The sequence below is a fragment of the Gymnogyps californianus genome, chromosome 4 (genome assembly GCF_018139145.2).
Source record: "Gymnogyps californianus isolate 813 chromosome 4, ASM1813914v2, whole genome shotgun sequence".
Taxonomy (NCBI): Eukaryota; Metazoa; Chordata; class Aves; order Accipitriformes; family Cathartidae; genus Gymnogyps; species Gymnogyps californianus.
In genome coordinates, this window is record NC_059474.1 from 50,436,368 (window position 1) to 50,447,982 (window position 11,615).

The window sequence follows — 11,615 nt, forward strand, 5'->3', positions numbered from 1 at the left end:
TCAAATGCCACCTTTGGGAAGGGAGGCATTCATCGGCTAAAGCATTAGTACCTGCAGACTCGTTCTGTCTGGCAGGCTCATAAATTAGGATCCATTTCATGAAAGAGCAGAAAAAAGGGCAATATCAATGGGATTCACAAATCAGATGGGTGTGTGTCTCTCTTTTTTTAAGAAAGAGACTGTTTTAGACAGGTTTCTCCATGGACTTCACAGAGTCCAAAGTAACTGAAGGAGAGCAAATCAGTCTTGGACATACCCCAACACCTTCAAGGAGACTAACATTATTTGCAGGGAAAATATCTTTTAAAAATATTCGATTCTTTGTTTCCTTTCAGCTCTAGCAAGCAGTGTCCGGCATCACCCAAAGTTGAACAACTGTCCTGGTGGGAGTCAGCAAAGAAAAAAGAAAAATCAAAGGGAGGAAAGCAGGGAGTGAAGCCAGAAATAACTCTTCACTTCTGGTTTAATAATCGGTGCTGCCAACTGCCTTTTAAAGACCGGGATTTCCCTTTCTGCAGCTAAAGCAGCCGTTGTTTCTCGCTGCCCAGACCCCGGGGCAGGCGGCCCCGTGTCCGCACGCCGGCGGGGCAGCCGGGACACAGCCCGCACCAACCCACGCGGCGCCACGCGGGAAAACCGGCCGGGCTCGGCCCCCCCCTCCCCGGGCAAGCCCAAAGCCAGGAGCTGGGTCTGAGGCACCCCCGGAGCCCCCGCACCTCCCGGGGCACCGGCAAGGACCCGGTATAAAGGCTGCCTGTTATCTAGGATAGAGATGCTAGGGTGCGGCACCAGGATGCTCCAGCGCAAAAAGAAACCCCCAAGCCCCCAACCCAAGCAGCCCTGGCTGCCGGACGGCCCCTGCGGGGCGCCGGCCGTCCACCGGCACGGGAAAAGTTTACCGGGCAGGGCCCGCCGGGGCTCCCGGGGAGGGCGGCGGTGCCGGTGGGGACCGGTGCGCGCCCCGGGCCGGCTTCACACCCCACACCCCTCCCCCCCGCCCTCCGCCCGCGTGCTCGGTGGGCACCGGCACGGCTCCGCCGCCCCGGACCCCGGCAGCCCCGCCCCGGCCCCCAGCGGCGGCGGGGTCCCTCCCAGCCGGCTTTGTCCCGGGAGGCGGAGGCCCGGTGGCCGCCCCCCGCTCCGCTCACCAGCCTCCCGCGGCGGCGGCGGGGCTCCGCTCCGCTCCGCGCTGCGCCCGGCCAACGGCCGCCGCCGCCGCCACCGGGCGAGTGGCAAGCGGGGCCCCGCGTGGGCCGGGGGCAGCTGCCGCCCCGCCCCGCCCCGCCTCCCGGCCCGCCCCTCGGGGCACGGCGTGGGCAGCAGCCCGGGCGGGGCAGGGCGGCACCCCCCCCCCTCCCGCTTCCCCCGCACACGCGTGTCTCCCCTTGCACAAAGCACTCCCGCTCGCTGCAGGGGCACACGCAACCCGCAGCGACACCCCTGCCCCCCCACCCCCAGCAGCGCTCACGCAGACATGCACCGTCTCAGGGACATGCCCCGTGGGTACCAACCCCCTCGGGGGGGATGCAGGCACCCACATACCCCAGCAGCCCCGCACAGACCCCATAGGGTCCTCCCCCCCACACACCCACACCTCTTGCAGGGCCACAGCCAGCGCACGCGCACCCCACACCCCCACACCAGGCTTGAGGGCGGTGCTGGACCCAGCTGGAAGACACTGGGAGCCAGAGAGTTCACTCATCCTCGCCGAGCTTGCCAGACAAGGACAGGGTGAAGTTCAGCCCGAGGGGATGCTGTGGAAGGAAGAGAAGTTTGCAGCGACTGAAAGCAGGATTTGATCCCACCGTGCAAAAAGTGCAGGCAGCATCTCGGGAAAATCCCAAACCTCCGTCGGCCTGGGAGGCTGGGGGTCATTAAAAGGGAGCAGGATGAGGTTTTGCTCCCTGTAGTGTCTGATCTGCGCTTTAGGGCAGGCTGGAAAAGGAGTGGTCTTCCCTCACCCTAGCGCTTGCTCTGTGGTGTCTAGTTTTGAGCATCTAAGTTCTCTGAAACTAGGAAAAAAAGCCCCAGGTCTCCCCCTGGGGTCAGGGCCTTAGCTCAGTTCCTTGCTTAAGCCACCTCTCCTTTAGCGCAACAAAGCATTCCTAGTCTCATACACTTCAGCAGAAAATAGTGGATTAAAAAGGCAAATAGGCTTGCATAATGGGAAATCCAAGCCCCAAACAGAAAAACAGAAGCTGGAGATACACACAGCATTTATCATAGAAAAACTTTGCCTCTCGGGAACCAATCATCCCGGTAAATTCTTCTCCTGCAGGGAATTTTGGCAGTACCGCAGCTTACAAACCTTCTTGCTTGCAAACATCCTGGCTGTCTGGTCTTCCGCAGTTACGGCTGTCTGCTCATGCTCTCCCTTGTTTCTTGATCAGTTATTAAAATAGTCCAGAGACCCCACAGTAAGCAGAAACACAGGAAAATATGGGAACTCCTCCACTTATTTTGCCATATTGCCATGAAGACATCTGCTTAACACACCTCCTGCTTCTTCTTTCAAGCAAACCACTCGCAATCAATTTGCTGCGTCTTTTTGCATGCAGGATCCCAGTGCCAGTGCGCCCAGTCGAATGAGTAAATTAGCTCTCAGAAATGTCTTCATCATGACAGAAACCGCTCTTCTAGCACAGAGCCACGGCTCACCTGTGAGAGGGGAAAATGAGCTGGGAAAATGAGTGGCCCAAATTTCCAACATTTTCCCTATTTTAAAAGGTTTGGATGAAAGAACCCAGGTCTAGCCGGCCTAGCTGAGGTTGTAGCTGAGGTCTGTATGGCTGGCTAATTTTCGAGGATGGTAAACTTCCCCAAATTCAAGCATCTGAATCTCATACCTGGAAGTTTAAAAAGAGCCTCTGCTCTTCTCAATAAGAGCACTATCATCTTCTAATAGCTGAGGTGCTATAATTTTCTCAGCATGCCTTTGTAGTGAAGAAAGAGTCAGAGACACCTTAGGGAAGGAAAACCAGATTTAAAATTCATCCTAGGTTCACACTGGAACAGCACTGGACCTACAGTGAACTGTAGAAAAACCTTGCCCATGCCAGAGGCTTTGGGATTATGGGATAATGAAAATTCATTTTTTCTAGTAAAGTCATCCTCTTTATGTCCAAAGATTTCAGTGGAAAATTGAACAACCTCAAATTTTCATAAAACAATTGTTCTGTAAAGTCTGAGACCAAGCATGATGGCTTTTTGCATAGCTGTAAACTCCCGTAGCTTCTCCAGTACAGTATTCATCGTTGTTCATTTTAGGTATTTTCTCAATGGCCAAGAAAACTTGTGATAAAGAAGCCTTCTCAAGTGCAAAGCAGTACACAAAGCCCGCTAAGACGCGACCACGTGTCCTGGCCAGCCATATATCTTCCAACGTATTGTTTTCCAGAACGCTGACTCAGCAACAAGGCACATGGCTAGGAGGAACCCTGACGGCACAAAGGGAAACTTCAGGCCAACCGGAGCTTCAAGCACCATCCCTCGCTGGCAGAAGTGAGACCATCACCGAGTCTTGTTTGCAACATGTCAGCTGTAAGAGAAACCCCCCCAAGAACAGGAAGACAAACAGGCATAAACCAACAGGGAGTTTCTCTGTGGGCAGACAACAATAACAAAGCTCTCTGGAGACAGGTTCAGCATTTCTCACAGCCAGCAAAGCTGCCCAGTTCCCAAGACTGCTAGTACCAACAGTGCCTTTTACTCCGGGGGACTTTTAAAAAAAACAACAGGAAAAAATGTGACACCTTTTGTCAGTGATGCTCCACACTGTGCGGCTGAGCAAATGTTAGTTTCCGCCTGTAGTGCACAGATCTCCTCCTGGCCGTGGTCCCTGATGTGCTGGGGTGTCTTTCTGTCCCTGCCAGGACTCCAGCTTTGCCCATGGTGTCACAGCTGGTAGGTCTCGCAGGTGGAAGTGGGGCGGCATCATCTGTGCTGCGACCCGTTTGCCTGCTTATACGCAGCAAGAATAAATGCACCTGTGATGGAGCCAGGGGCAACCAGCGGCAGCACCTACTGCCTGCCTGGCGAAAGAGCAAAGGGCCATCCTTCAGCAGGCTCTTGGCATGTTAATACTTGCTGCCACTCAATGACCTGCTTCGGTCAATGCGCACATCCCTGGAAACTGCCTCTCCATGCACTGCAGACCCTTTTCCCACTCCAGAGGTTTGTGGCTTGCTTTGCCATGCCCCTTTTCTCCCCCAGCCCTCCCTTTCCTGCCGGAGCAGATGTGCTGGCTGCCCCCCACAGCACCTGCCCCCCGCAGCACCTGCCCCCCGCCCCTGGGACTTCTTGTTCTTGGCGAGATTGTCGCCACCCTGACACCCCATCTTGCTGTAGGAAAAGAATATACCTGGGGCCACAGGTGCCCCTTTTGTTCAAAACAACACCGTGAGACCCAACTCAAAAAAAACCCTCAAAATCCAGCTCCTCTTCCCTGGGAAGAGCAGATTAAAAGCATCAGCCACAAAGAATGAAACCCTAATGTGGTCTCAACTGCCTTCCATGGGAGTTACCCTGCTAACATCTGGAGGCCCAAAGTATGATCTCTGTAGGACCCGTCTACCTTGTAGGACCGGAATAAAGCCCTAAATCGCTAACGCAACGCCAAGTGCAGGCAGCAGCCCCCCATCCCACCCTGGCCACCGCGATGGCCTGCAAATCAGTATGCCAACCAGCAACAGGCACTGCTATTCCTTTGCTCGGGGGACTGTGTCAAAGGGGGAGCTCGGTTCTCCGTACCCAAGAGCAACAGTGGCTGTTAAGAAATCACGGGATAATAGCCCTTTTGATGGATGCTCGGCTTGTGCTTTCGGGATGTAGCGGTTGTGGTGGGGCTGGGAAGGGGGAGGGGGCAGAGAGGCATATGACAGTGCTGATAACAAGTGGGCTTTGTACGCCGTGGCCACGGGCTCCCACAGCTGCTCCAGCCCCCTCTCCCGCTTGAGGTAGTTTGGGTGGGAGAAGAGGCTACAAAAGCTCAAGCAAATGAGCATGACACAGATAAGATTTTAATGATTCAGTCCCTGCCTCTCTTTAAAAAGCAAAACTGTGGCAGAGCATGTCCTCCTGCCATTCACGCAGGGGCTCTGGAGAGGAGCGGCTGCTCTGAGCTGGTGGTCTGGCTGCTGCGGTGCCTCCTAGACAGGGAATGCCCTCGAGTGTGTCCGTCCAGTTTGTTTCCTTTCCCCATGTAGCTGGTGAATACTTGCAGCCCATGCTGGCCCAGGCCCTCACCTGCTTCTTGCCATCACTCCAAGGGCCTTGGTGGTGCTGACGTGGAGCCTGGTGGCAACCTGGAGCATCCCCCTGGGAGAGGGCAGGGCAGGTCATCAGCTCCAAACCAGCCTGTCCCAGTGAGCGGTGCAAGAAAAGGAACAAGCCTGGGGGTGGGCAGAGGGAGGACCACCGGAGCACACAGTATCTAACTGATATTAATTCCATGTATCCCTGGCTTTACTTCACCTGTCAACACTTGATGACAGTATTTTTTCCTTATGACGTATATTCTGTGGATGGGGAGAAAGTGATGATGGCAGCTGGCTACAGATTGCCAAAAAAAATACTCCCCCCACCAAAAAAAAACCCCAAGCAGAAAAACCCCACCCCAAAACCCACAAACACTTTGTTTCTGTAATCCCTGTCCCAACAGGACACAAGCACAGCCTCCCAGCCGGCGTGTGTGGTTGCTCTTACTAAGCTTTGAACAGCTGGGGGATTTGGAGATGGGATTAGCTAATACAATCCAGGCTCAATTAGCAAAGGAAGCATGGATATTCCAGCTCCCATCAGGACAGATGTGGGCAGGACCCCTCCAGAGGTTAATCACAGGGCAACTTGTGCCTCATCCACAAATAACCAAGCTGCCTGTGTCCCCCATCCCACCCACGGCTGCCGTTGGAGTGAGAACGCTTGCTGTTGCCAAACACTGCCTTACCCCCTGGACCCGGCTAAAACCCGCTTTCCTGCCCATGGGCTGGGAGAGGGAAGGACTAACCGCAGCGGGGAGGGAGAGCAGGCGTGCACGCAGGTGCAGAAAGCTGGCAGCCAAACAAAGGGAGATCGCAGGAGCAGATACGGGCACATGCAGGCTACAGCGCTTGTCAGCACGGCTTTCTATAAGCAAGACCAAAGGCAAGGGGAGGGGAGACGAAGGAGATGGTTTCTCATTGATGGGAAGATGCTAAGATGCACCAGCAATGGAAGACCAGTGCTTTGTTTAAAACTGGGACTCCTGGGCAGGGCTTTTGTTATCACGAATGCTCTTTGCTTGGCCAGCTGGGAAAAGCCAGCTCACCGGGCTGCTGGGGCATCCTTCAGGACAGACTTCCACGTGGTCCCGGCCACCTCGGGATAAAGCAGGGCCCACATCTCTAAACAGCTCAATGGGCACCAGCTTCCAAACTTCCCCCCACACCAGTCTCCTTGAAAAGCTGAACCAAACCCGCATGGATGTCTGATGAGCATCCCCAGCCTCAGTTGGTTCCCCATTTCCAAAAGCTGCCCTCAAATCTCTCATCTGCCTTTTCAGGGCGTTTTAAAGACACATAGCCTCTCGTGCTGAGACACAGAGACTCCCTCGCCAGAAACAGGCCTCGGCTTGCAGAGCTGGTGAACCGGTTCCTGGGGTGCGAGTTGCATGGGCAAGCTCTCCCACGCACAGATGGGTTTCACATAGCCCTGTTGGAGACTGGCTGCTAAACGCCAGCTCTCTGTGGAAAGCAGATGGACTTGGAAACGTGCGGGGGGGGGGGGGGGGGGGGGCGCGGGGCCAAGGCATTTGGTGCTTTGGAAAAGGTTGCTCCTGAAGCCAGAGCTGAGGACTGCCAAAAGGCAAGATGTTCATTGATTTTTCAGTTCTCTAAAGACAGGAGTCAGGAATCAGACCAGGGAAGGGTGGTGAGGGATGGGGCTTGGGCCAGTCAAAGCGACTGGCACGGGAGATGCAGCAAACCAGACTTGCTTTCCCAGCTTTCCTTGGATGGGGAACCAAAAGTCTTGCAGAGTGAGCTAATGGTCCTTGACCAGTGCCAGGTGAATGCAAATAAATGTCAAGCACCTTCCAAGGTGCCAGCTTGGGAAATAAACCCACCAGCCTCTTCCCAGTCCAGTTGCTGGGACTCTCACGGAAGAAGCGGTAGCCTCCAGTGCTGTGGAGCAACTTTGTGGGGGGCAGCAAACACCACCTGGTTTCATGTCCGAGTACCCCAGGGTCTGTCGCTGCTGCCGCACCCAGAAAACATAGCTAGGTCTGGAAAAGCCATCGCCACAGAAGGAGCAGACACACAGACACGAGGCATCATGAGAGAGCACACTGCTGATTTCTGCCTCTCTCCAATAAGACTGGCTTTTTTCCTTGCTCCTCAGCAGTGTTCAGTGTTTACAGGCACTGGGAAACATTTGTTCCTTGCACTCCTTCCAATGGAGCGTGGGAAAAGCTCTTACCCAAAGCAAAAAAACACGGGAATTTGCTTTCAAGTCTATTCTTCTCAGTCTCTTTCTCTCCAAGTGAAAAGCCCTGAGCTGGCTTTTTTTCTTTGCAAGGCAAGTTTTCTGGCCAAGGCAAACTGGTGTTTGTCTCTCATGCTGTCAGCAGAGTGACAGGCATCAATACAAGCTGAGGGGCATGGCAGTGGCAAATCAACCAGGACAGAGGGAGCGGTAGCAGGGCAGACGGGGCCTGTGTGCACCTTCCCCCCCTTTTCGATAAGAGAAACGGCACATTTCAGCTTCAGTAGAAATAAATAAGGGCTTGGGGGGCATTCTACTCCCAGAGGATATATATAAAGCCCTCAGTTTGGTGCTTGGCTCACTAAGGCAAGCAAAGAAGAAAGGAAAATTAGCATGAAAAAAACCCAAGGAGGTTGCCCCCCCTGCTTACTGGCTCTGGAGCGAATAGGTAGCGAGCAGAAATACAAAAGCATCCTCCCCTGCCAGGAGCAACACCAGGGTTTCTCCCATCCCTCGTCTGGCTGCCGTGTGCTGGATCTGTCCGGCAAAGGCAGCCCCTGCACCGGCACCTGGCACACACAGGCATCGAGTGCCATCAGCCCTATGTGTCAAAAGCTCCTGGGACTGGGACAGGAACGTGCGCCAGCCCAGCTGCTCAGTCCTTGCCCGCACCTCAGCCTCCAGAGAGCTGGCAGGAGGAGGCTTCCCAGCCCGCCAGCCAACGTCTGCCTCCTCTCCTAGCCTCTCCACCTGGTCCAGGAGGCCTCGCGAGGCGAGCCTGCAGGAGGGCAAGTGGCTTCGGGTGGCCTATTTGCAACAAGGCTAGGGTGATGCAGGGAGGCAGGGAACTTTCAAGCAAAAGAAAGAGGCAAAGTCAGGCACTTCCTTGCCTGGGGGACCAGAAATCACTCCTTCTCCAGAAAACAAGGCTGAAGGACCAAACAGGAGCCTGCAGAACTCACAGGACAGTGACAAACCTGGAGAAAACTGAGCCATCAGGGAGCTAGCCTCTCCCCCAGTGCAGGTGGACACCGCAGGAAAGGCGGTCCCCATGCCCAAGGATGCTGCTAGGAGGGGAAGAAATGCACCCCTGCCCCCTTGCCTCCCTCCATAGCCCTCTCTCCAGTATTACAGGGCAACCCTGGGGACCAGCAAAAGGACAACTGTAACCCCGATATGACCCAAGAGACCCACTCTATGCCCAGACAAAAGAGGGAGGAATAACCTTTATACCCAGAGGCCGAAGGCAGATCTCACGCTTCTAAACTCCATCCCGCAAGGAACCTGATGCCCTCAGCACAATTTTTCCTGTGTGAAACTCCCTCCGCAAGAGGTGCCTTAGGTGAGCAGCTGCAGAGGCAGCCAGATCCTGGAGGAGGTGTTTGCTTTCTCCATCTTCCCCCCGCCCCACACCCTCTTTTTAATTGTTTGCACATCAAGAAACGACTTGCCGTATTGCAACCTCCCAAAGGGAGGCAGGCATTGAACTTGTAACCTGAAACTGCCTCTCAGGGAGACAGCCAGCACCCACCTCCCTCTGTTCCCACGTCCTCTCCCTGGCTCATCCCCGGCTGAGCCGCAGCCATGTCCTCCCCTCGCTCTGCTCCGCTCTTCAGCAGCTACACGCTTCACTGTTAATGAGCACAGAGAAAAAAAGCACAGAGCTGCCATTCAGGACCTCTCTCAGACACCAAAACATCTCTGTGCATTAATAATCCCTTTCAAAAGCCCCTTCCTTGCACACATCTCCCCCCCCCCCCACCAGCCCCTAATGCTTTTCAGGAGTGACTGTGATTCATCTGAGGTGCGAAACAGCACGGTAAAATTTTAATACAGCCTGAACACGATGTGAGAGCGCTCAAGTGTCTTTTAAGCAGCCTGTCTGTCTCCAGCAACTGCTTTGAAGGCAAGATCGCTTCAGCGCTGTGTGAAGAGCTTCAAAGAGAATATTTGGGACTGATTTTGACATGACTCAGAGAAGGCAGTAAGCCTCCAAACACAGTTCCCTCAAAGGATGAGCGCCAGCAGAGGAACGTGCCGGCTCTCGCCATGCCTCCCTGCTGGGGGTTGGTACAGCTGGACCATATGGGAGAGCCTGGGAGGACCAGAGCTGCGTGTACCTACAGGATACCTACCAAGTGCTGTGACCTGGTCCCCATCTCCGCAGACTCTGGTGGGGAAGAGATTTCCCCGACCACTGTTTATATTGCATGCTAATAGCCCTGGGACTGATGGTCTGCCCCCAGCTGTGATTTCAAGGGCTGGAAAGCAGGGGAGAGTTCTCCATGCCCCAGGGTACATGTGTTGATAGGAAAAGTATGAAAATAAGGCAAAACACTTGGGTTAGCCCAAACAGAAAGAGATGCTGATAACACCAAGGACTCTTCTACAGCCAGTAAACAAAAGGGAAACAAAACCAGTGCCCCAGACAGTGGGGCTAGGAGATGAGTGAACAGGAGGAAACAGCACAGGCAGAGGAGGGTGCTTCCCAAGAGAGGCTTTGGAAGCCTCCACGAGCTCAGTCAGCAAATATCCCTCAACTTTGCTGTTTTTCAGTGTCACGCACTGTTCCTTGGTCCCTGGGCCTCTCCAGACCTGTGAGCAGCACATGGGAAATGCTCTGGCCCTGGAGACCTTTGAACTCAGCTTAGGAACATCAAAGGCCAAGGCAAGAAGCTGAGCTCTGCATCTCCAGGCATCCTGCCACGGGGCAGCTGGCAGGTCCTGGTGATCTTGTATTGTCTTTGCTCCCACACCACGGGCAGAACACCAACCAAAAGCACCTTGTCTCAAGTAGCGGGGATCTGCGTTGGTACTGAGCAGCTCTCTCAGCTCCTTCCCAGACCATCCGTTCCCATTTACCTGCCAAACGGGCCCCAGTAGTACCTGTCAGCCCAGGGCTGCTGGAAGGATGTTGGGAAGGTGCAGGCTGCGACCTTGCATATCCTGTGCCATCAAGAAAGGGAGAGTGAAGCCACTGAGAAGAGGTAGAGTAGGTTTGAGTTAGTAAAACCCCTGGGGGTACTGCGGCATTTGGCTTTTCTCTGCAAATTATGCAATACACCAAAGTAATTTGCCTCCTGGGCCACTACAAAGAGGACTCAGAAAGGCAGGAATGCCTTTCTTGAAAATTTAAAAGCAAATCACAACACCCCCTCTCCATGCCCCTCCGTGGGCAGTGCCAGCACACAGGGCTGGTAGGGAACAAGGCCAAAGACCGCGCCCCAAAACAGGGTGGCCTGACTCAAGCAAGGGGGAGAAAATGGCGAGAGGCAAACCCAAGGTCTGGGCAGCAAAGCTGGAGGCACACAGGCTCACATGGGCTGGGAAGTGGATGGGCAGGGAGGCTGTGGAGGACAGGGACAGCAGCCCTCACACTCTGGAAGAAAGGACTCTTTCAACATCAAGGCAAGGCAGCCCCAATGACTGCAGGGGGATGTCTGGGGGAGTTCAGGGCAGCTGACCTCTACTGCCCTGCAGAGACAAGCCTGAGAGGACCCCAAAGTGCACAGACCTGCACAGGGTTGAAGGGAAAACAACCACCTGAGCCCTAGATTTACATGAAGGTAGTGCAATTTTTGAAGGTTGTTTGGAGTCTGGAGCTACCTATGGAGAAGGATCAACCTGGTATCAACCTCGGGGTCACTTCTCACTGAGTGAGACCATTCCCCTTCCCAGGGCTACATTCACAACCAGGTTTCCCTGCAGAAACATCTCCACTTAGCAGAACTAGCATCTGTGCTGACACATCCTGAGCATCTGCACTTACTCAGAGAAGAGGAGCTGAAGCACTTGGCCTGGCTGTCAGGGAGCAACAAGTGAAGAGAACACCCTACCCTAGGCTGCTCCTAGCCTGAGAAATCACAAAGGGGCGCTTGTTTTGGGGAAAATCAGTGGATTTCAGAGCTGAGCTGTATTTGCAAGAGATTCAGCAGACATGCCTCCTAGGACATTTTCGAAATGAGAACTCTCCAAGTCAACTGGGAAGTGAAAAAGGCACGCGTATCAACCTTTTACTGGAGTTAGCCCAGAGAGGGATCAGAGGCACCATCTCACCTGCAGCAGGGCTCTTTAAATGCAGTCATCAGCCACTCAGCCTCCAGCAGGACTGTGCCACCCCTACAAACATATCAGCAAGGCTCCCAGGCTGAGGATGA